This window comes from Xenopus laevis, chromosome 8L (genome assembly GCF_017654675.1).
Source record: "Xenopus laevis strain J_2021 chromosome 8L, Xenopus_laevis_v10.1, whole genome shotgun sequence".
Taxonomy (NCBI): domain Eukaryota; kingdom Metazoa; phylum Chordata; class Amphibia; order Anura; family Pipidae; genus Xenopus; species Xenopus laevis.
Window position 1 is genome coordinate 15,982,488 of NC_054385.1, and position 21,106 is coordinate 16,003,593.

The 21,106-nt window shown below is 39.8% G+C and overlaps 2 protein-coding genes across 5 annotated transcripts in view; one reads left to right on the forward strand and one right to left on the reverse strand.

The window, feature by feature from the left end:
- LOC121396884 (zinc finger and BTB domain-containing protein 6-like) overlaps positions 1-21,106 on the reverse strand; it is a 133,765-nt gene that overhangs the window by 4,556 nt on the left and 108,103 nt on the right. For 2 of the 3 annotated variants that reach the window (XM_041572478.1, XM_041572477.1), the window contains exon 3: positions 19,485-19,540. The gene's annotated coding sequence lies outside the window, so the exon portion shown is untranslated. Of the gene's footprint in view, positions 1-801; positions 1,116-19,484; positions 19,541-21,106 lie in introns of those variants that run through there. The other variant, XM_041572479.1, reaches the window with a different exon arrangement.
- rabgap1.L (RAB GTPase activating protein 1 L homeolog) overlaps positions 6,548-21,106 on the forward strand; it is a 113,696-nt gene continuing 99,137 nt past the window's right edge. Inside the window, exons 1-2 of one of the 2 annotated variants that reach the window (XM_041572475.1) lie at positions 6,548-6,618; positions 12,133-12,190. The gene's annotated coding sequence lies outside the window, so the exon portion shown is untranslated. The remainder of the gene's footprint in view (positions 6,619-12,132; positions 12,191-21,106) is intronic. The other variant, XM_041572476.1, reaches the window with a different exon arrangement.

Below are 21,106 nucleotides of genomic sequence, written 5' to 3' on the forward strand. Positions count from 1 at the left end.
GATATAATTTACAAGATATTCATGGCTTTTGTGTATTATATATATCTATCTATCTATATATATATATATATATATATATATATATATATATATATATATATATATATATATATATATATATATATATATAGATAGATAGATATATAGATATATATATATATATATAATCCTTTGTGAAAGATTTGGCCAAATACCGAACCCTAATATACATATGTATATATGGGGGTAAAGAGAATCGCATGCGCCACATTTTTGAATTCTTAGTGTGGCGAAGTCACGTGATTTTTTTTTTAGATCCGGTGCAGCCAGGCACATGGATTCGGGCAAATCTGAATCCTGCCAATAAAGGCCCAATACCAAACCAAATCCTGGATTCAGTGCATCCCTAGTAACTGCAAGGCACGCATGTGCAGTTAATGTTGGAGTACAGCAGGAGATAGGGGCTTCAGAAATGACATTGCATTGCATTCAACCCAACTGTAGCAAACAATTCCAACACATTACATCCAGTGTGCCCCCCAATCACAGTGCATTGCCTGACAGGTCCAGACTACATAAAAAACAACTTGCTGTTTCAAATACTAGACCTCTGGTGTCTGCTGCTCAAGAATTGATTTAGCCTATTTATATTAGAGTTTGAGAAGCCATCAGTACATTATACATTTACATGAAATACATGAGACCCCTTTTTATTGTTCTAACAAAGACCCTTAAGTATCCCTAGACTGGTGCCTAGTAAGCATAAAGGTGCAATCAGAATAACCCAATGTGCAGGCAGATATCTAATGCTTCTTCTCTCACCTCCCAGAGCCAGGCCACCGACGTCTAGAATAGAGTCAATTTTAGGAGATGCTGATGTCACAGCCACCTGACACCAATAGGGGCGGGAGAACATGATGTCAATCTGGCTCCAGTTGCTGTTTAGGATTACTGTGTCCATTTTAGGACATCTATGCACCAAATTCAAGTGTGTCCTATCCTTTTAAAATCTCTGTATTGCTAAGAAATCCTTATCACATCTCCCCCACTGCTGGTTATTGTTTAGTGCTGTCCTCTTACTTTGTGCTGGCAGGTTCCAGCTTCCCCATTCACCCACCCCCTCCTGTGACTCCATCTCCTCTCACTTTTTCCTGACAGGTCCCTGCTTTCCCATTCGTCCTCCTCCCTGTAATGTCGCCCTTTGTCCCTCCTCTGAATGATATCATGCCTCAGCCTTTCTCCATCATTGTTATGGGCTGCAGCAGGGTTGCCAGGATGGCTGATTTCCAGCCAAACTGGGCTACTAATTTAAAGTCCAGGTGGGTTTTAAAATACAAACTAGCCAAGATACGGGTTTGGGATACTTTTTGGGCCTTTCCCTGGTTTTTACTTTGGAAACCAGCCAAATTTTTTTCTTGCCCTGTGCCAAGCCTGCGTCTCTCAGTGCATGTTGGGTAATGTAGTTTTTGTTTAAAAATTTGCAGACTGCCACGTTTAATGAAAGACTACAATGTCCAGCATGCAGTGGGACTGACTTGTGTAGAAATTGGGAGTTACCAGATTTTGGGCTCCATATTTTCCAGGGACAATTTTGGGGCAAACATCTGCTGAAATTGTATGTGTTCTGGCCTCATGGGGCCCCTATAACCCCCTCTGCAGTTATGCCCCTGGTGAAGAGGGCGAATCTTTCCCATTTTGCTTCACGGAAAAATGTGTAAATCAGTGAAAATTGAAAAAGGCGTATTTTCAAATATATTCATTTATTTTTTTTAGACTTTTTTTCACTGCACATGTTGTGTTATTTTGGGCTACTTTTGAAGTGCCTCTTGGCTAGTTTTGGGCTGGTTTTGAAAATTAGACCTGGCAACACCTCCATCTGCTCTGCTCTCTCGTTCCCCAGATCTCCCTTTTGCAACCTCATCTCTCTGACGTCTTTTCAAACATATACTCTCCTTCATATATGTCTATATGCAGAGTGCGCAAAAGCGAAGCTCACGAGCGGCATCTTCCAGCACTTCGGTAAACTTCGGGTCTTCTTCCGGCACTTCCGACGCATGCGCAGTTGTCACGAAACAAAAGATTGCTCCAACTGTGCATGCGCCAATACAGAGCGCACTTTACGAGGATTACAGAATTGCGGAAGATGCCGTCTGTGAGCTCCGCTGTGCTCACTCTGCCTGTACGGTCAGTAATCCTACAGGGGACACAATTGTGGGGTAACACTTAGCAGTGGGGAGGCAGGGAAAGGGGCCAGTGGAGGGGGGGCAGTGGGAACTTATCACCATGGGGGGTTGAATTCTCCTTTAAAGTGCCGGAAATCTCTAAAAAATGGAGCACTTCCCCGCTATAAACTGACTTATATAAGCAGAGGCTGCCTGGACAAATCTGAAAAAATCTGGGGCTCGTGGGCTGACACTCTTGACCCCGCCCCTTTAATGAAGCAATCCTCATACAAATTTGAATGATCATGCTAACTAGGATCTGTGGATGTTGCATACCCATGTGATAGCATAAGAAAACCTGTAGCTACTTGTAAAATAAACATGGCACTTCAGCTGTGGGGCTTCCTCTGAACTTGGAGACATTTACATTGTGGGGCTGCTGTCACTGATTTATGTATTGTGAATGCAACTTTATGTTGGCTTAAAATTGATAACAGTTTTACACTATAAGTTAGCGCCCCTCTGTATTTTTATGTTGTAGATCATTGAAGAAATATCTTTTACCCAAAGTTATGTGGGGAGGCAGCAACAAGAATACAAACTAGAGTCCTGCAGCGGGTCGGGTACCCGCGGGTTACCCGCAAAAACCTGCGGTACCCTGCGGGTTGTGTTTAGAAGTTCCAGGTGTCGGGTATACCCGCAGTTCTGCGGGTTGCGGGTCGGGCCGCGGACTCTTCTCAATACCGATATTCACTCCTTTTTTCTGGTCACGTCTACTTCCGATGATGTCACTTCCGGTTTACAATGACAGCACTTCCTGATTCTTGATGGTCAGCAGGTCCGGGTTGCGGATAAGGTACTTGCGGGTAGGGTCGGGTAGCAGGTCCAAGTGAGTAAGAATGCGGGTTGTGGCTCCGGGTTGCGTATTGCAGGTTGCAGGTACAGGTTGGGTTCGGGTCCAAAATATGGACCCGCGCAAGACTCTAATACAAACTACCGATTATCTTTGGACTAACCAAGAGCCAGTGGGTTGAAAACTAATACAAACCCTCTTTTGACCAAGCATCAGTAACTATTAACAACATCTTTTCTAATAAAGAATTGTGTTATTTTTCAATTTTTATTACTTTATTTTTTTTAAAAAAATTGCGCCCTCTTGTGTTCTAAAGAAAGCATTGTCAGCAAACCTACTGAACAATAAAGGAACCAAATTGTACATCATTTGTTTGTAAATACAATAACATTTTGTACATTGAAAAATATGGTTCCTGAGTGGCTTCGTTTATATTCCATTGACTAACAAAGGTGGTCCACTCCAGTTAAGAAGCTTTCCCCAGTAAAAGGTAACAGTTACTCAAAGTTATAACATGAGATAATATGAACACACAAAAACAGAGACCTAGATTTTTTGGTGCTTTAACTGGAAGTTACGCCATTGCTTTACAATACAAATAGCTCAGTACAATCAATTAATACTAATGGTGTGTAAAGATATTTAGTATAGTTTATATGGCGGCCATTCTGTCATTTAAAACAAATCTGTAGGAGAATTTTGGATTACCCCATATAAAGTGAGCAGGTTTATTAGTAGCGAACAGCACAGATAAGGTTTAAAGGGGTAGTTCACTTTTAAGGTGACTTTTAGAATGATGTAGGGTCATATTCTTAGCAACTTTTCCATTGGACTTTATTGTTTAATTTAATTTATTGGTGTTTATTATTTAATTTGTAAAAAACGGTTTCAATGATTTATCTTCCTCTTTTGACTTTCCCAGCTTTCAAATAGGGGTCCACTGACCCCTGCCACCAAAACCCATTGCTCTGAGAGTGTACAATCTTTTATTTCTAATTTCTTATGGGCAGCTTAACGCTGCAATATTTTTAAATGCATACGAGACCACATTTAATTTTTTTGCTATCGGTCCTTTAAAGGAGAAGGAAAGGCTTCGTACACTTGGGGGTGCCAAATGTTAGGCACCCCCAAGTGATTGTATTGACTTACCTGAAACCCCGGGCCGTTGCTCCTATCAGCAGAAAACTGCACCGGCCCGGGGTCTTCCAGTGAGCACCACGGAGTGATCTTCTTCCGTCTTTCTCTTTCCTTTGCGCGGCTGCGCAAGTGCAGTAGAATGAAAAGCCAAACTTGGAACGAAAAAGTCGGCTATTTCATTCAACTGCACATGCGTTTGCCCCGGGAAATTTGAAGAAAGAAAACGCCGGAAGAGGATCGCTCTATGGTGCTCACTAGTATAACCCCAGCCCGGTGATAGGTGCACCGGCCAGGAGTTTCAGGTAAGTCAATACAATCACTTGGGAGTGCGTAACATTTGGCACCCCCATTGCACAAAGCCTTTCCTTCTCCTTTAAGGATCTATCTGGTACCACATAACATGGTGACACTTTGCCTCAGTGCTGTAAATGATATAAGCAACAGCGGGTGTTGATTCTGGCTGGAAATCTGTTGAACTACTGGAAAACCGAGATGCTATTAATTATTTTTCTAATATAAAACTAAAAGATGAAGTGTTAGTCAGTACAAGACAACCTTTCAGCAGAGATGGTAGCATTTCACTAAGTAAAGCAATTAAAAGACCACACATCGGCAATCTTTTCTGTTAAAGTCAGCCTGATTGTAGATCAGAATAACCTGTGGCATTTTAGCTGTTGTGGAACAAAAAACTTGGGCAGGGTGACTAGTAGGTTTATAGCAGACTAACAAATGTGGTGCCCATTAGGTAATTATGGATGTGTCTGGGACATTTATTTATATATTTGGACTGACAAACTAAATCATGGGGGCATTTCGATTTGCTACATAATAAGAGCCAAACACAAAAAAACCCAAAAAACTCAAACCTCATGAAGGCTATATCTTTTAATGGTTCAAGGGGCCTCTGCCACTGACTCCTACATGACCTCGACAGGTTTTAGATGTCAGACAACAGATAATATGGACCCTAGCAACCAGACTGCTGAAATTGCAAACTGAAGAATAAAAAGCCAAATAACTCAAAACCCACAAATAGTAAAAAATGAAAACCAATTGCAATTTGTCTCAGAATATCATTCTCTACATCAGTGATCCCCAGCCAGTAGCTCTTGAGCAACATGTTGCTCCCCAACCCCTTGGATGTTGCTCTCAGTGGCCTCAAAGCAGGAGCTTATTTTTGAATTCCAGGCTTGGAGGCAAGTTTTGGTTGCTTAAAAACCAGTGTACTGCCAAACCGAGTCTCAATGTAGGTAGACAAACCACATAGGGGCTACTTAATGGCCAATCACAGCACTTATTTGGCACCCCAAGAACATTTTCCATGCTTGTGTTGCTCCCCAACTCCTTTTACTTCTGAATGTTGCTCACGGGCTCAAAAGGTTGGGGATCCCTGATGTAGATATTTCTTTTTTACAGACGATAGTTCCATGCAACAGTAGGATTCCTCCTCTGTTTTCATGGCCAGGCAATTGCCACACCGACACCACACAGTTGTCCCAATTCAATTGTCTGTTAAAGTGAATAGTTACCCTGTTATATGTCATTAGTTACTTTCATGATAGGATTTTGTTACTTTTATGATATGCTTTTGACACATAGTCGTTTTGGATATTGTTGCTGATGAGGTTGATTGTGTTTCATCACATGTCCCATGGGGCGGCACGTGATTGGGTTAGTGCTGTTGGTTTTATTTATTTATTTGCATGATGTTTTAATTGGTCTTGATAAAGGTCTTAGGAAAAGACAAAGACCTGCTTTTAAACATGTATTAAATACAATTTTGATTTTTTACTTCTGAAAAGGCTCCCAGTGTGCACCTCATTTTTGGAATTTTGTATACAGCATTTGGATGGTAGCACCTGGGTCAGATGTTCATCGCTTAGTGGTGTTCCCTCCTGTCAGCGTTTCTGTCTCTCAACAGACTTTCCCTCCCAGCAGCCTCTCTCTCTTGTGCAGAAGTTCCCTCCTCTCAGTGTTTCTCTTCCCCCCCCCCCACTTTCCCTCCCCGCAGCCTCTTCCCAGCCATTCCCTGCCAGCAGTGTTTCTTTCTCTCCCTGCAGCCTCTCTTGCCCAGCCATTCCCTCACTTGTGCAGCCTGTACATTCGCTCTGCCTGTCCCCCAGCCAGCATGAAGAAGAACTTACCTCCTGGCAGCTCTGAATTTCATCCAACTTCTGGTTCCTTACAGCCGGCAGTGCTGTGAGGAGGAAAAGTGTCGGGGGAGCTCACGCAGGGGAGAGCTAGTGTCTCTATCGCCTATTTCCTAAGTTTTTTTGGCAATTATTAAAGGAATGTGATTTAAATGCATTAGGGTATGACTATTATTTGTAGGGTATAGTATTGATTTCTTTAAATAAAATATTTTAATGTTACTGCTCCTTTAAGTGCTGTACACTCGTTCCTGCCCATATAATGGTCACATGGCTATGACATCACAACCTGCCGAAAGCTACTCTATTCCAGTCGTTCATGGCCTGGATCTGGGAGGTAAGAGACTAGGGCAGATGTTGGGTGGAAGCCTTATGTGATTGCAGTGTATGTTGTCTCTTATTTAGTGCTTCTGGTGTTCCAATGTAGATGTAATACATGGGTGGCAACCCTATCAGTGCTCGGGAGACAGAGAAATAAATGCTTATGTCTATATGGAAATGTAAGCCTGTTGTGTGTATGGGTAGTGCAGTAATTCTAACATTATGTGTGTTAGTTCCATGTTTCTATGCATATAGGTGGTTGTGTAATATTTGTGCCAGACATCGGTCTATGCTTAAAACTGTCTCAGATCTACCTTGCAGTGTGATCTACAATTGTATGGACAAGTCTGACAGTAACTTCTGTTTCCTTATGGCATCTCATTAACTGAGTTTTTGTTTGGGATTGCCTCTTTGTGGTTTGTGTATACTTGCCTATCACAACTGTATGTGTTTATGTGCTTCCCTGCCTAGTTGTGTGGGTTGTCTGTTTGTGATCTTTGTCAGAGCAGTCTAGTCTATTAGACCTAAATGTGTCTTTATAGCCATAACTAAATATACACCAAATATACACTGAGTACCAAGAATCATGTTAGATACATATCTATCCATCCAACATAGTTCTTGGCACTCTGTGTATATTTAGTTATGGCTTTCATGATTTATGGAAATGGCTTTATCTGCCAACATTTTTGGTAGTTGTCCGCTTTGTTTTTATACACACAGAGGCAGACCTATTGGTTAAATAAATGTGTAAAGCCTTTCTGAGACCTCCGTTTGTATTGCCCTTTGGTTACTTGTGTTTTGTATTCTCTATCATTTTATCAGCTATCATTGACCTGCATGTAGGCTGGCATGTCTGGTGACCGGCTGGCATTGGCCGGATTGGAGATGGGCTAGCCTGGTATCCTGGTATTTTACAAAGGCCCAAATAGCCCCAACAGGCAATAAAACGAACGGGCCTGCAGGGGTGCTGTGCCAATGAGGCGAGTCGAGAAACTCACATCACATTGGTTACCAGAAATACCATTCTTGGTAACTTTAAGAGGCAAATTTCCGATTTTCAAACCAGAAATACGGCTCTTCTAGCGCAGAGACTGTACTAGTTTCCTGGACCACCTAGACCCCTCTGCCAACTTCATGGACCCCCTTCGGTGCAAAAATATGAGCGCATGCAACAGCAAGCTGCTTCAGGTGGTGGACGGGCCAGGATCGCCCCTGCGGGCCTGGAGGTGGGCATGCCTGTTGGCGACCCGCGTGCAGGCCAGTCTGTTGGTGACCTGGCAGATGCTTTGTCTCTTGCAGAAATACTAAAAAATGCTTGTGTTATATATATTATATTATTTGTTTATTATGCAGCAGCTCTGTTGTCTTTAAGCAAAAATAGTTAAAACAATGTCCCAAAAAGGCTAACCATTAACTAGCTCGTGCCCACTTGTGTCTTACAACTGGTTTAAACGTAACATTCTATTTAGTAAAACATGAGAAACCCCATAAAAACACATATAAAAAAAATAAAGTGGAAATGGTATCTCTGCTAGAATGTATCCGTACCCAAACAATGTTGCTTAACAGTATCAACTTATCTCCATCAATAAAAGCCACTTAAGTTTGATACGTACCAGTTAATCAGCCTTTTTTGGGTCTTTGTTTCTCCTTCCTTTTACTTACATCGTTATTTTTGATTTATGGCCACATGGCCTTAACTTTAGAGAGTCCTAAATATATGTATTAAAAAATATATATACTGTATTTATATTGGATGGTGCAGTGTGTGATTTACTATTTACTAACTCTTTTGGCTGCTTGAAGAAGCCTTATTTAGCCACCTACATACTGGGCCAGGTAATCCTGATTCAGGATCAGGACAGGCAGCGAAATATCAATCGGGCAATGGTTAAACACAGATAATAATAATAATCACACCCAGGAACCAGTAAACAGAACCTACTGTATATTGGGCAATGATTCAGTGCAGGGCAGGGGTCTTTATAGGCAGCCTAATGGTTTATATTGATCACATCGGACCAGATAGATAACAGCTGAAAGACCTGCCCTATTTGTAGTTACACATATAGCAATGGGAGTGAATCAGGGCCAGAGCTGTCTGCTCACATAGAGCAATGGCAAGTAAGACAGCCCAAAATCACCAGGTCCCCGGTTCAACTCCAGGCAGGATATCAGACAGAGGCCACCCTTTTAAACTAGAGATACTAAATCTTCCATTCCCTTAGCCAGTTTAGTTACACCTATGCTGCTTCAAATGAAAGTTTTAATGAACTTTGCTGCTACCTGCGGCAGATAGTGGGCAGGCAGGAGTAGAATTTGGGAACAATGGTTCTGCTTCCTCTAAACTGAAAAGAATAACCCCCCTCCCCAGCCACTCTATTACTGATTTAGTACCCTACTGTCTGATCCTAGTTGTTGACCCGGCTGTCCCTTGACTACGCTTCTTGTCCTCCGTTCCTACCAAGCGCGGTTCCGTTGCCCACCCAGAACTCTCCCTCTGGTCCTCTTACACTAGGACCTGGCGGAATCTGAGTAGCGGAGGGCTCCTCCCGAGGACAAAGGCTGAGCCATGACAGGACATTGGGTTTTGTTCTGGGTTTGGGATACCAATCGTTACACTCTGGTTCAGTGATCATTTTTATGGGAAAAAAGATCCAGTTATCTGTGTATAATGTCCTCTAATGTACTTGCATACAGGTATGGACTGAGAATCAAAATAGGCCCTGGCATTGCAGGTACACAGAGGCCCAAACAGCCCCCACCAGCCCAATAAATAGGGTCTGTCTATGGCAACCTACAGCCCCTTTGGAATTTGCCAGGACCCACAGATTGCCAGTCCGGGCCTGCTTGTACAGAGTAATCAAGTCTCCTTGCAAGCGTTTTTTTCCCCCAGAAAAAACAATCGCAAACTTGACAGTGTACTCTCATTATTTAAATCTTCCACCCCCTTAACCAGTCTAGTTGCACATCTCGGCACTCTCTCCAGCTCATTTATATCCCTCGTAAGGACTGGAGCCAAAAACTACATTGCATACTAAAGGTGAAGCCTTACCAAGGGCCTATAAATTACATTTATATTATTTCTACCAAAGTTTATAACCTTGCATTTATTAACATTGAACCTCATTTTCCAGTTTGCTGCTCCATTTTCAAATCAAATCACTCTGCAAAGTGGCAGCATCCTGCATGGAACTTATAGTTCTGCAGAATTTAGTATCATCTGCAAATATAGTAACAGTATTTTTAATGCCCACCTCCCACAAGTGAAAAAGTAAAGAACCAAGGATAGACCCCCTGGGGTACGCTTCTAACAACACTAGTCCAATTAGAAATTGTTCCATTTACCACCACTCTGTAATTTTAGCCAGTTCTTTATCCAAGTTCAAATACTATATTCTAGACAAATATTCCTTAATTTAACATGTAACCTTCTTTGTGGCACTGTATCAAATGCTTTAGCAAAGGCCAAGTAGATAACATCCACTGCCATTCCAGTGTCGAGGTTCTTGCTCACCTCCTCATAAAAGGCAATTAAATTAGCAAGATCAGGAAGATCTGATATACATAAAACCATGCTGACACAAACTCATTATTAGGATTTGCAATGAAGTATAGCATTTATCACCTCATATCGCCTCATTTGTCATTTATCATATTTACAAATCTGCTAGCTTTTTCGGACTTGGCAACCCCATTACCCCAGTTAATGTCTGGATAACTGAAGTCATCTATAATAATAACTCAACCTAGTTGTGAAACTGTCTCCATTTGTAATAGTAGCTGGGCTTCATTCTCATCACTTATACGAGTGATAAGCTTCTTTGTAACCCTTTGCCTAGTTGAAATCTCTACCCAAAGGGATTCCACACATTCCCCAGTGCCATTCATAGTTATTTCTTTAGAGCAGTACTGTTCAACTTCTGTAGTACCAAGGTTTCTGGACTATGTGGTGAAGGGTCAATAATGTGTTGACCACTCCCTGTTTTTAAACCACACTCACTTACCCATGTTACCACAAGAGCTTTTAAGACGTCCACATTAATGGTTGTAGCACACCAAAAAACCTGCTCACTGCAGGGATATCATTCATTGCTCATATGCAAAAACAAGTTAAGACACACCCTTAAATCCATATGCCTCATCCTTCCCTGTGGATAAAATAGCAACCCCCAGCACATGATTCCATGCCTTGGGGACCTAATAAGTATTTACAAATGCTTACAAACCCTCACCAGGTTCAACTCCCACAGGCAGAGCATGGCACATGCAGGCAGGGCACACACAGGCAGAGCAGGGCAGACATATTATGGCACACACAGGGAGCATGGGGCAGGCATAATATGGCACACACATGGAGCCTAAGGAAGGCAGAGTATGGCGCACACAGGGAACATAGGGCAGGCAGAGTATGGAGCACACAGGGAGCCTAGGGCAGCCAGAGTATGGCGCATACAAGGAGCCTAGGGCAGGCAGAACATTGTGCACTCAGGGAGCCTAGTGCAGGCAGAGTATGGCGCACAGATGAAGTCTAGGGCAGGCAGAGTATGGTGCACACAGGGAGCATAGGGCAGGCAGAGTATGGCGCACACAGGGAGCATAGGGCAGCAGAAAATGATACACACATGGAGAATAAGGCAGGCAGAGTATGGCACACACAGGGAGCATAGGGCAGGCAGAATACAGCAGGAGACAGGGTAACCTACCATTACATAAAGGCAAACTCCTCCACCCTTTGAATTTAAATGGTTGCATCTGTTTTAATTGGGACAGAGGGATTACAAAGCCCAGTCACATGTTTCATCCCACCAGGTCTCAGCGATACCAATTATATTATAATTTTTAGTGCATGCAATTAACTTCAGCTCTCCCATTTGACCTGACAAACTGTGTGCATTTGCCAGCATACATACTTTTCCCTCTGATATTTACATGACAATGGAGAATTAGATATAATGTTACAGGGTCAGACTCTAGTTCCTCTGCCGGAAGATTAGTGCAGGGAGCAGGGCTGGGGCCCGCAAGAGTTGGGGGGGCCCACTGGGAATTTTCCCAGTGTCTCATCGGCCCGGGCCGACCCTGTAAAGTTACTATTAGCCCGTTTTCCTTGTAATAGAGGGATCTTCTTAGCTGGTAAATATATGCCCTCCCCCCATGACCCCTTACTAATGCCACTGCCCAGTCTCTCCTAGCTTCCCCAGAATACTCTAGCTCAACCCTCTTGCCTAGTTTAAACACTCCTTTAGCCATTTTATCCCTAGCACAGCAGACTCTCTTCCATTGAGGTACAATCTGTTATTTTGACTATTTAGATTGTACCCGAAGGAAAAATCAGCCCAGTGCTCTAGAAACCCAAACTGTTCCTTCCTATACCAAGACTTTAGCAATGTATTTGGCTCCCTAAGCTTTGGAGATAAGACAAATGGATTTTTTGTCTCAATTCTATTACTCCTTGTTTTTTTCAAACTGGATATTTTTAATTTGTGTCGGATCGAGATCCAAATGTTAGTATTTATCTTTATTACAGATTCATCTCCTGTTGCAAAGGTTCTGCACACGATGTGAAACTCCACTATTCATATGAGGTATATATATATATATATATATGTACATAAATTTATAATAATAATTACATTATTTTGTCTGATTTGTCCTTTTCTGTCCTTGGTTTTTATTTAATTTTTTTAATTTTCTGTTTTTCATATTGTCCTTTTTGCCTCCCCAGAAATTCATAATCTACAATACAATAATGAGGATCTATGCGTGATAATGATGAAATATGTTTTTTGCAAATGTATAAATCTTTTTGGATTGTTTTTTTTTTTTTTTGGATGTGTTCTGCTTCTTAACATAATTTGCTTAGAACCTGTTTTGGAAAAAAGAGGCATTCCATATACTCGCATGGCACTCCGTAGTAGAATACAGGTATAGGATCCCTTATCGGGAAACCCGATATCCAGAAAGCTCCGAATTACGGAATGGCTGTCTCCCATAGACTCCATTTTATCCAAATAATCCAAATTTTTAAAAATGATTTCCTTTTTCTCTGTAATAATAAAACAGTAGCTTGTACTTGATCCCAACTAAGATATAATTAATCCTTATTGGAAGCAAAACCAACCTATTGGGTTTATTTAATGTTTAAATGAATTTCTAGTAGACTTAAGGCATGAAGACCCAAATTACGGAAAGATCCATTATCCGGAAAACCCCAGGTCCCGAGCATTCTGGATAACAGGTCCCATACCTGTAGTAGTGTGTATTACAGGTATGGTATCCATTATCCAAAATGCTGCAAATTACAGAAAGGCCATCTCCCATAGACTAAATTTTGGTTGGTGAATGCACTCTAAATGTAAACTTTCGCCATACGGTAAATATGCTCCAGAGTGTGATGTATCTGATTTGTGCCATGAACCGGCCTTGCAATTAAAGGGCTTATAAAAAGCATTCACCCCCTGAGAAATGTTCAGGTTTTATTTTCACAGAACAATGAATCACAATAGATTTTAACTTTGTTTGATCAACAGAAATGGGCTCTTAAAAGCCTGTGAAAATATTTAGTTGTTTGTATAGTAAGACGTAAAACATTCCATTTCTCACTATGTTCACTCTTAGTGAGATTGTGCCATTGGCTGATTAGGAAAATCAGGAAGGACAACACATCACACAATTCTATGGTATATGCATTTGAGCGGTGTGAAATATTTCCTTGTTCCAGCTGGAATATAGGGAAATGTCTGCATTCAAAATATCAACGGTTCCATCATGTTTGACTTTCCCTGCACTAGTCAGTGCAGGGGTTGCTTGGAGGTGTATCATTCATGTCATGGACAAGTATAGAATTCACACTGATAAAAGTGCACCATAAACGCAATTTTTTTTCTCTTTTTGTTCTTGTTCAATGCCGTCTGTTTTGCCTTGACATTTTCATGCCTGTGATATATTTCTGCCCAAAACTTTTAAACCCCCTTTTCTTTCTCTGCCTGCTTAAGCAATAGCGTGGAATAAATACATATTGTGTTTGTGCATTCGAGGGCATGGCAAGTATTACAGTAAAGAATAAATATGCAGCAAATGCCACCAATTCATTCGAAGTGTAGCTAGGGTGCAGCAGTTATAATGTTGACTGCCTTCTGGCTAGGGGTGTGCTAGTTTTTTTATATAGAGGAATACTGCATCAGAACTGCTGATACCATCAAGCAAATTCATTACATAACTATTTCTTTCATATATGCTAGAAGCTTTAAAACCACGTTTTGTTGGCAGTACTCTCTCGAAAGAGTGGTAAGAACTGCTGAACGGATTATCAGATCTAGAGATCAAAGCCATTACTAGCGACCAAAGTCATCCGGGCAGTGGACTATTTATCTGGCAAAAGCCCAACTATTCACTCGGGCACAAAAGGCCTGAAAGCATAAAAACTGTGAAAGACTATTTAACAGTTTCTTCCCAAGAGCAGTTAGGGTTCATGCACACGGGCAGATTCGGAGAGATTTAGTCGGCTGGCGTGAAGCACCGCGAGTGCATTAGCGCTGGCGTTTTCTCATTATAGCAGGCGGAAAGCAGTTCGGGGAGATTGTCGCCCCGCAGAAGAGGCGATTAGTCGCCAGGCGACTTAATCTCCCCGAATGTGCCCATGTGCTAGCTTCCTTAGACAAATAGTAAATGAGATGAAAGTAAAAGTAACAGACATTATTACTCATCTCACCTTGTAAATGGACTTACTACACTTTTTTATTTACTCACTGTAGTCAAGGGGACAAATTCACTAACCGGCGAAAATTCGCCATCGACGGCTTTGCCGCCATCGCCACACTTTGCCAGGCGAAACTTCGCTCAGGCAACGCTAATTCACTAAGTTGCGAAGTTTCGTCGCTGGCGCCGAACGGTTGCGAAGTTTCGCTAGCGTTAATTTGGCAAGCAAAGCGAAGTTGTGCTAGTGTTGGCTTATTTGCATACAGTGGGAAGTTAATGTACAATGGACATATATGTTGCAGCAAATACATTACACTACACAAGCCCAGGGAAACTTAATACAAAAAAATAAAGTTGTTATATTGCCCTACACATGAGCCCAGTGTATAGTTTATGTGCCACATGTTAGGAAATGTAGGGGGGAAGCCGGTTACCCTTAAAAAAAATTTACAATCTTTTTCAGCCTATCACCCTGAAAAACTGAAAAGTCGCCAGCGTTTTTTGGGACTTAGAAAAATGTTCATTTGTTTTTTGAGGAAGTCCTGTCTACTCTATTGCACTTCACTTGGTCTGAAGTGGTGAAGGCAAGTCTGGCGCAAGAGGTAACTTTCAGTAAAATCCACATCTTAGTGAATTTGCGTAGTTACGTCCATTCGCCAGAGCGAAAATTCGGCTGACATTAGAGCCCGAAGTAGTGCTACAGCCTTTGCTAGCAAATTCACGGCAGCGCCGTTAGTAAATTGGCGAAGTCTCGAAATGACGTCACGCTGGCGAATTCTTGCCAGCGTTAGCCACTTTGCCCTTTAGTAAATTTTCCCCAAGGTGTATTTATTATTACGATCTGCACTTAGAGCTGCACCCTATGATGCACAATAATTCCTATGTACTGTACTATAGTACAAATTCCTACTTGACTTGATTCGAAAATTCCAGACTAGGAGGCACTAGTTTGGTCGCATGCTGCCAGTCCACATAGAGGCTACCAATAGTCAATCATAGCCTATAATTGGCACCCCCAAAAACTTTTTGCATGCTTGTGTTGCAAAATGTGGCTCACGTGTAAAAAAAAGGTTGGGGATCCCTGATCTAAAAAAATAGCAACTTGTACATGTTTCTGGGTGCTAGAGCTTCTTTTGCTTTTGTTTGTCGGTGGATACAATGGTGTCCGTTTATGAACACAGATATCATAGAATAGATCAATTTGCCAGCAAAGATCATTATTTGTCTCTTAGACAACATTGCCTCTGTTTGCTCTTGTGTAGATGTGTGCACGCGCTGCCATGTTAATCGGTGCATGCGCACTAGCATTAATTCGTGCATGCATAGCAGCGTCGATTTGCATATGCGCACCAGCGTGGAATGCATGACCTGTTATGCAGAATGCTTGGGACCTGGGGCTTTCTGGAAATTGGATCTATCCGTAATTTGGATCTTCATTCCTTAAGTCTACTAGAAAATCCTGTAAACATTAAATAAACCCAATAGTTGGGATCAAGTACAAAGCATGGTTTCATTATTACAGAGAAAAAGCAAATCATTTTTTTAGAAATTTGGATTATTTCGATAAAATGAAGTCTATGGGAGACAACCTTTCTGTAATTTGGAGCTTTCTGGATAACTGGTTTCCGGATAGCTGATCCCATACCCTGTACCTGCCTAAAAAAGCTGAGTAAAGAGGAATTCCATCTAAATACGGATTCATTTAAACTGTATCAAAGAAAAGATTTTTTGTACAACTTTCCGATATGAATTCCTTAATGTTAAGAATTATAAATCCGCATCTACCATGGGCAGGGACATAATTGCTACTTTAGGGGGCACTGAGGAACACAACTTTGCCCACAATAATGGCATGTCAACACTTGTGCCCCTGCTCATAATAATGAGCCCTAAAACCCTCAAATATTCCTTCAAGAAAATGTAATTTTTGGTATGCACCAAATCCAGAAAAAATCATTGGGCTAAATACAGAATCCACCAAAAATCATTTAAATATAATAGTCTCAGTCCGTTGTCACATGTTGTAATGTAACATGTTTTTTATTGTTAAAATTCAGTTTGGACTTAGGATTCGTAAAATGCTATAAAAAAACGGCCTTGGATTTGGCTGAATCCAGAACAAAATATAGGATTAGGTGAATCTTTTATATAATTCTGTAGAGAGTGATATTCTGAGACAATTTGCAATTGCTTTTAATTTATTTTATTATTTGAGGTTTTTGAGTTACAGTATTTAGCTTTTTATTTCAGCAACTCTCCAGTTTTCCATTTCAGGGATCTGGTTGCTATGGTCCAAATGACCTTAGCAACATCCATGTATTTGAGTAAGAGACTGGAATATGAATAAGAGATGACCTAAATAGAACAATACATAATACAAATAAATAACAATACATTTGTAGACTTACAGAGCCATTTTTTTTTAGATGAAGTCAGTGACCCCCATTTGAAAGCTGGAAATAATCAGAATAAAAAGGCAAATAATAAAAAATAATGAAGACCAATTTAAAAGTTACTTAGAATTGATCATTCTATAACATACTAAGGGGCAGATTTATCAAGGGTCGAATTTCGAGGGTTATTAACCCCTCAAATTCGACCCTCGAAGTAAAATCCTTCGAATTCGAAGGATTTTAGCGCAAATACTTAGATCCAACGATTCGAGCGATTTTAAGCGATCTAATGATTTTTATTAGATCAAAAAAAACTTAGAAAAGTGCTGCGGAAGGTCCCCATAAGCTAACATTGCGGTAGGTTTAAAGTGGCGAAGTATGAAGTCGAAGTATTTTTTAAAAAGACAGTACTTCGACTATCGAATGGTCGAATAGTCGAATGATTTTTACTTCAAATCGTTTGAATCATTCGATTTGATCAAATTTGACCCATTCCATGGTCGAAGTACCCAAAAAAATACTTCGAAATTCGATTTTCTTTTTCATTCGAATTCTTCACTCGAGCTTAGTAAATCTGCCCCCAATAGTTAACTAGAAGGCAAACCTCCTCTTAAAGGAATTGTTCAATGTAAAAATAGCAACTGGGTAAATAGATAGGATGTGCAAAATAAAAAATGTTCCTGATATAGTTAGTTAGCCAAATATGTAATTTATAAAGGCTGGAGTGATTGGATGTGTAACATAATAGCCAGAACACTACTTCCTGCTTTTCAGCTCTCTTGGTTTCCACTGATTGGTTAACAGGCAGTAACCAATCAGAGACTTGAGGGGGGGGCCACATGAGTCATATCTGTTGCTTCTGAATCTGAGCTGAATGCTGAGGATCAATTACAAACTTGCTGAACAGTTATGTCCCCTGTGACCCCCCTTAACGTCGCTGACTAACTCAGAGTTAGAGAGCTGAAAAGCAGGAAGTAGTGTTCTGGCGATTATGTTAGACATACAGTCACTCCAGCCTTTATACATTACATTTTTGGCTAACTAACTATATTAGAAACCTTTTTTTTTTTTTGCACAGCTTATCTATTTACACAGTTTTTATTATCACACTGAACTGTTCCTTTAAAGAACCATATTACATGAGTCTTCAATCAATATTGACAATGTTAGCCTGCCTGTGGTTCTGGCCTTATAATCACTATAACAAAGTGGACAAAACATGTAAATGTTGGCAAACTGTGCCATGTTGCAAAGTTTCAGCTTCCCTCTTGCATATTTGAAAGTTCCTGTTATCGATTCTCATATATAGATATATTTTAATTTAATGTAACTGAACTTACAAACATAGAGTTCAGGGTTCCGCAATAATTAAGGCTATCTATTGTTGAAATGTGTATATTTACATGGAATAAATTCAAGAAATATCTCATCTTAATGTAATTTGATAAATTAGTGCTTTAATTCTGCATATTTTCTTTTATGATTTTGAAAAGGCTGGATGTATTATAGTTGCAAACTGCTTGTCCTGTTTGTTTTATTTGCATTATACATACAAATAGTTTTATAGCATGTATTAAAAAAAGGTATGCACACCCTTTGTATATTGTAAAATCCTGGGAAAAAGTCACAAGGTGTTGGACTCAGTTTGCCGGAAAGTCAATCCAATCACAAATACTGTGGGCATTATTCAGCGACACCACATCTTATCGACACTTAGGGGTACATTTACTAAGGGTCGAAGTGAATTCTAAGTGAATATTCAAATTCAAAAACGCTGAATTTCGAAGTAATTTTTGGGTACTTCGACCATCGAATGGGCCAAATTCGACTTCGATTCGAAGTGAAAATGCTTCGACTATTCGACCATTCGATAATCGAAGTTCTGTTTTTTTAAAAAACTTTTTTTAAAAAAAAAGTTGAGAAGTCGAAGGATTTTTTTGTAAAATCGTACGATTGAATCATTAAAATCGTATCCTTCTACTTCAAATGTCGGACTAGCCTATTAGATGGTCGAATTTTACCCCCAAGGGTGTTATTTATCCAAGTCTGAATTTCTCTCAATATTTTCTGAAAAAAACTCCGCATGGGTTTTTTGGGCTTATTTATTAATACAGTTTCCCCAAAATTTGGTAACGGGAACAAATCCAAACAAATCAGATTTTCACGATTTTTCCGAATCTTTCATCCGATTTTTCACCGGAAAACTTCGGAGTATTGCCAAAAACCCAGCGAACATCAAAAAATCATTGAGTTTTCTCCCATTGACTTATATGCAACCTTGACAAGTCTGAGATGCTGGATTTTCAGAGTCAGACTTTTCCATCCTCTGGGTTTAATAAATTATGAAACATTTGTGATTTTTTTTAAAAGTCCGATTTTATAGAAAAAATAAAAAAATCACAAATTTTTTGTGATTTTTGCATTTGGAGTTAAGTAAATAACCCCCTTAACAAAATCAGAAAAACAACTGGCAAAAAGACTCGCAGCAGCGGCTAGAAAAACGATATTACATCAATGGCTCTCACCTGATATCCCACTAGTAAAACAGAAATTACACCAAATATTTCATATGGACTGGATGGAAACAACACTATATAAAGAACAAACTCTAAAACATTCTTTGAAACCTGGGAGACATACATATACTCACTCCCAACTCCTCTGAAATATCTCACAGTAAATACATTCCAATACACGACCTGGTATGATACGGAGACCGTATGAAATAATCCATTATTTGTAGAAACACAACAATACTTTCAAAACATAAACCAAGACAATAACCTACCAACAAGTACGCCCTCCAGGAGTCATCATATAAATACTCTATTGGCACAACCGCACCTATGAAGAAGAACAAGAACTTAATGATTACAAGTCAAAATTTTTATATTCTGGAATATGTTAAATTGTATGTTACTACGATACATTGAACTTAAAAAAAATGAATTCTGTTCAAGTAAATGTTATTGTGAAATAATTAAAAACAAATAAAAAAAAAAAAGTATGGGATCAGTTAACTGAAAACCCGATATTGGAAAACCCGAACATCAAAATCAACAATTCATAGACTCCATTTTCATAAATAATTCAACATTTTGAAACATATTTTCTTTTTCTCTGTAATAATAAAACATTGCCATGTACTTGATCCCAACTAATTATTGAAGGCCAAACGATCCTATTCAGTTTATTTAATGTTTAAATGATTTTTTTAGCAGACAAAGTATGGAGATCTAAATTACGGAAAGTCCAAAGGTCCCGAGCATTTTGGATTGAAAGTCCCATCAAGGTTAACCTGCCTAACTGCCAGTTGATTCAGAGAAAGGCAAAAAAAAAACCCATCTGAAGCCTCTCCAATTTGCCTCAGAGAGGAAAAAATTCCTTCCTGACTCCAAAATGGCAAAGGGACCAGTCCCTGGATGAACTTGTACTATGAGCTATCTCCCATAACCCTGTATTCCCTCACTTGCTAAACACCATCCAACCCCTTCTTAAAGCTATCTAATGTATCAGCCTGTACCACTGATTCAGGGAGATAATTCCACATCTTCACAGCTCTCACCAGAAATTGTGAGAATTGTGAGAATCTCCAAAAAATCAACCAAAATGGTTAAATGTACAAGATAAAAGCCTAATGTGTTTAATGTCTATTGGGTCACCTACTCATAGCCTATGGGGCATATTTATCAAGGGTCGAATTTCAAATTGAAAAAATTCAAAAAGACCAACCGAAATTAATAGGTCCGTTTTCGATCGAATAGGTCCTAATTTGGGCGAATTAGAATCGTACGAATAAAAGGAATAACCCATTTGAACGAATTCGATTCAAAGTTTTTCCCCAAAAAAACTTTGATTTTTCAACGTCCACCAATTGACTCCAAATAGGTTCTACGAGGTCCCCCCATAGGCTAAAACAGGAATTTGGCAGGTTTTAGATGGCGAATGGTCGAAGTTGAAATTTTAAAGAGACAGTACATGATAAATTTAGATATTCTAATTTTCAAATTTTTTTTCAAAATCAAATCGAATTTGAACCATTCAAAAAATAGCTTGAAATTCAAATTTTTTTCATTCGACAATTCCCCCCTGACCTTTGACAAATTTGTACCTATGAGTAAGTGCCCGAAATAGTCACGAAACAGGTCATGTCCTACTAAATGTTTTTGTACTTTTTACCATTTTGGGTTGATTTTTTGGAGAATCTCACAATTTCAGGTTTTTTTGCCTATTATTATTATCATTAACCTTGTGTTTTCACTCTAAAAAGCCACTGGACCTTTTCTTAAAAAATACATATTATATCTGCCGGAATAACTATTTTATTGGAAAATATCGTAAATGTATAGGCTCTCACTGGATATATGACTGGCAAAGCTAAGTTAATTGTATTTCATGTTATACTTATAC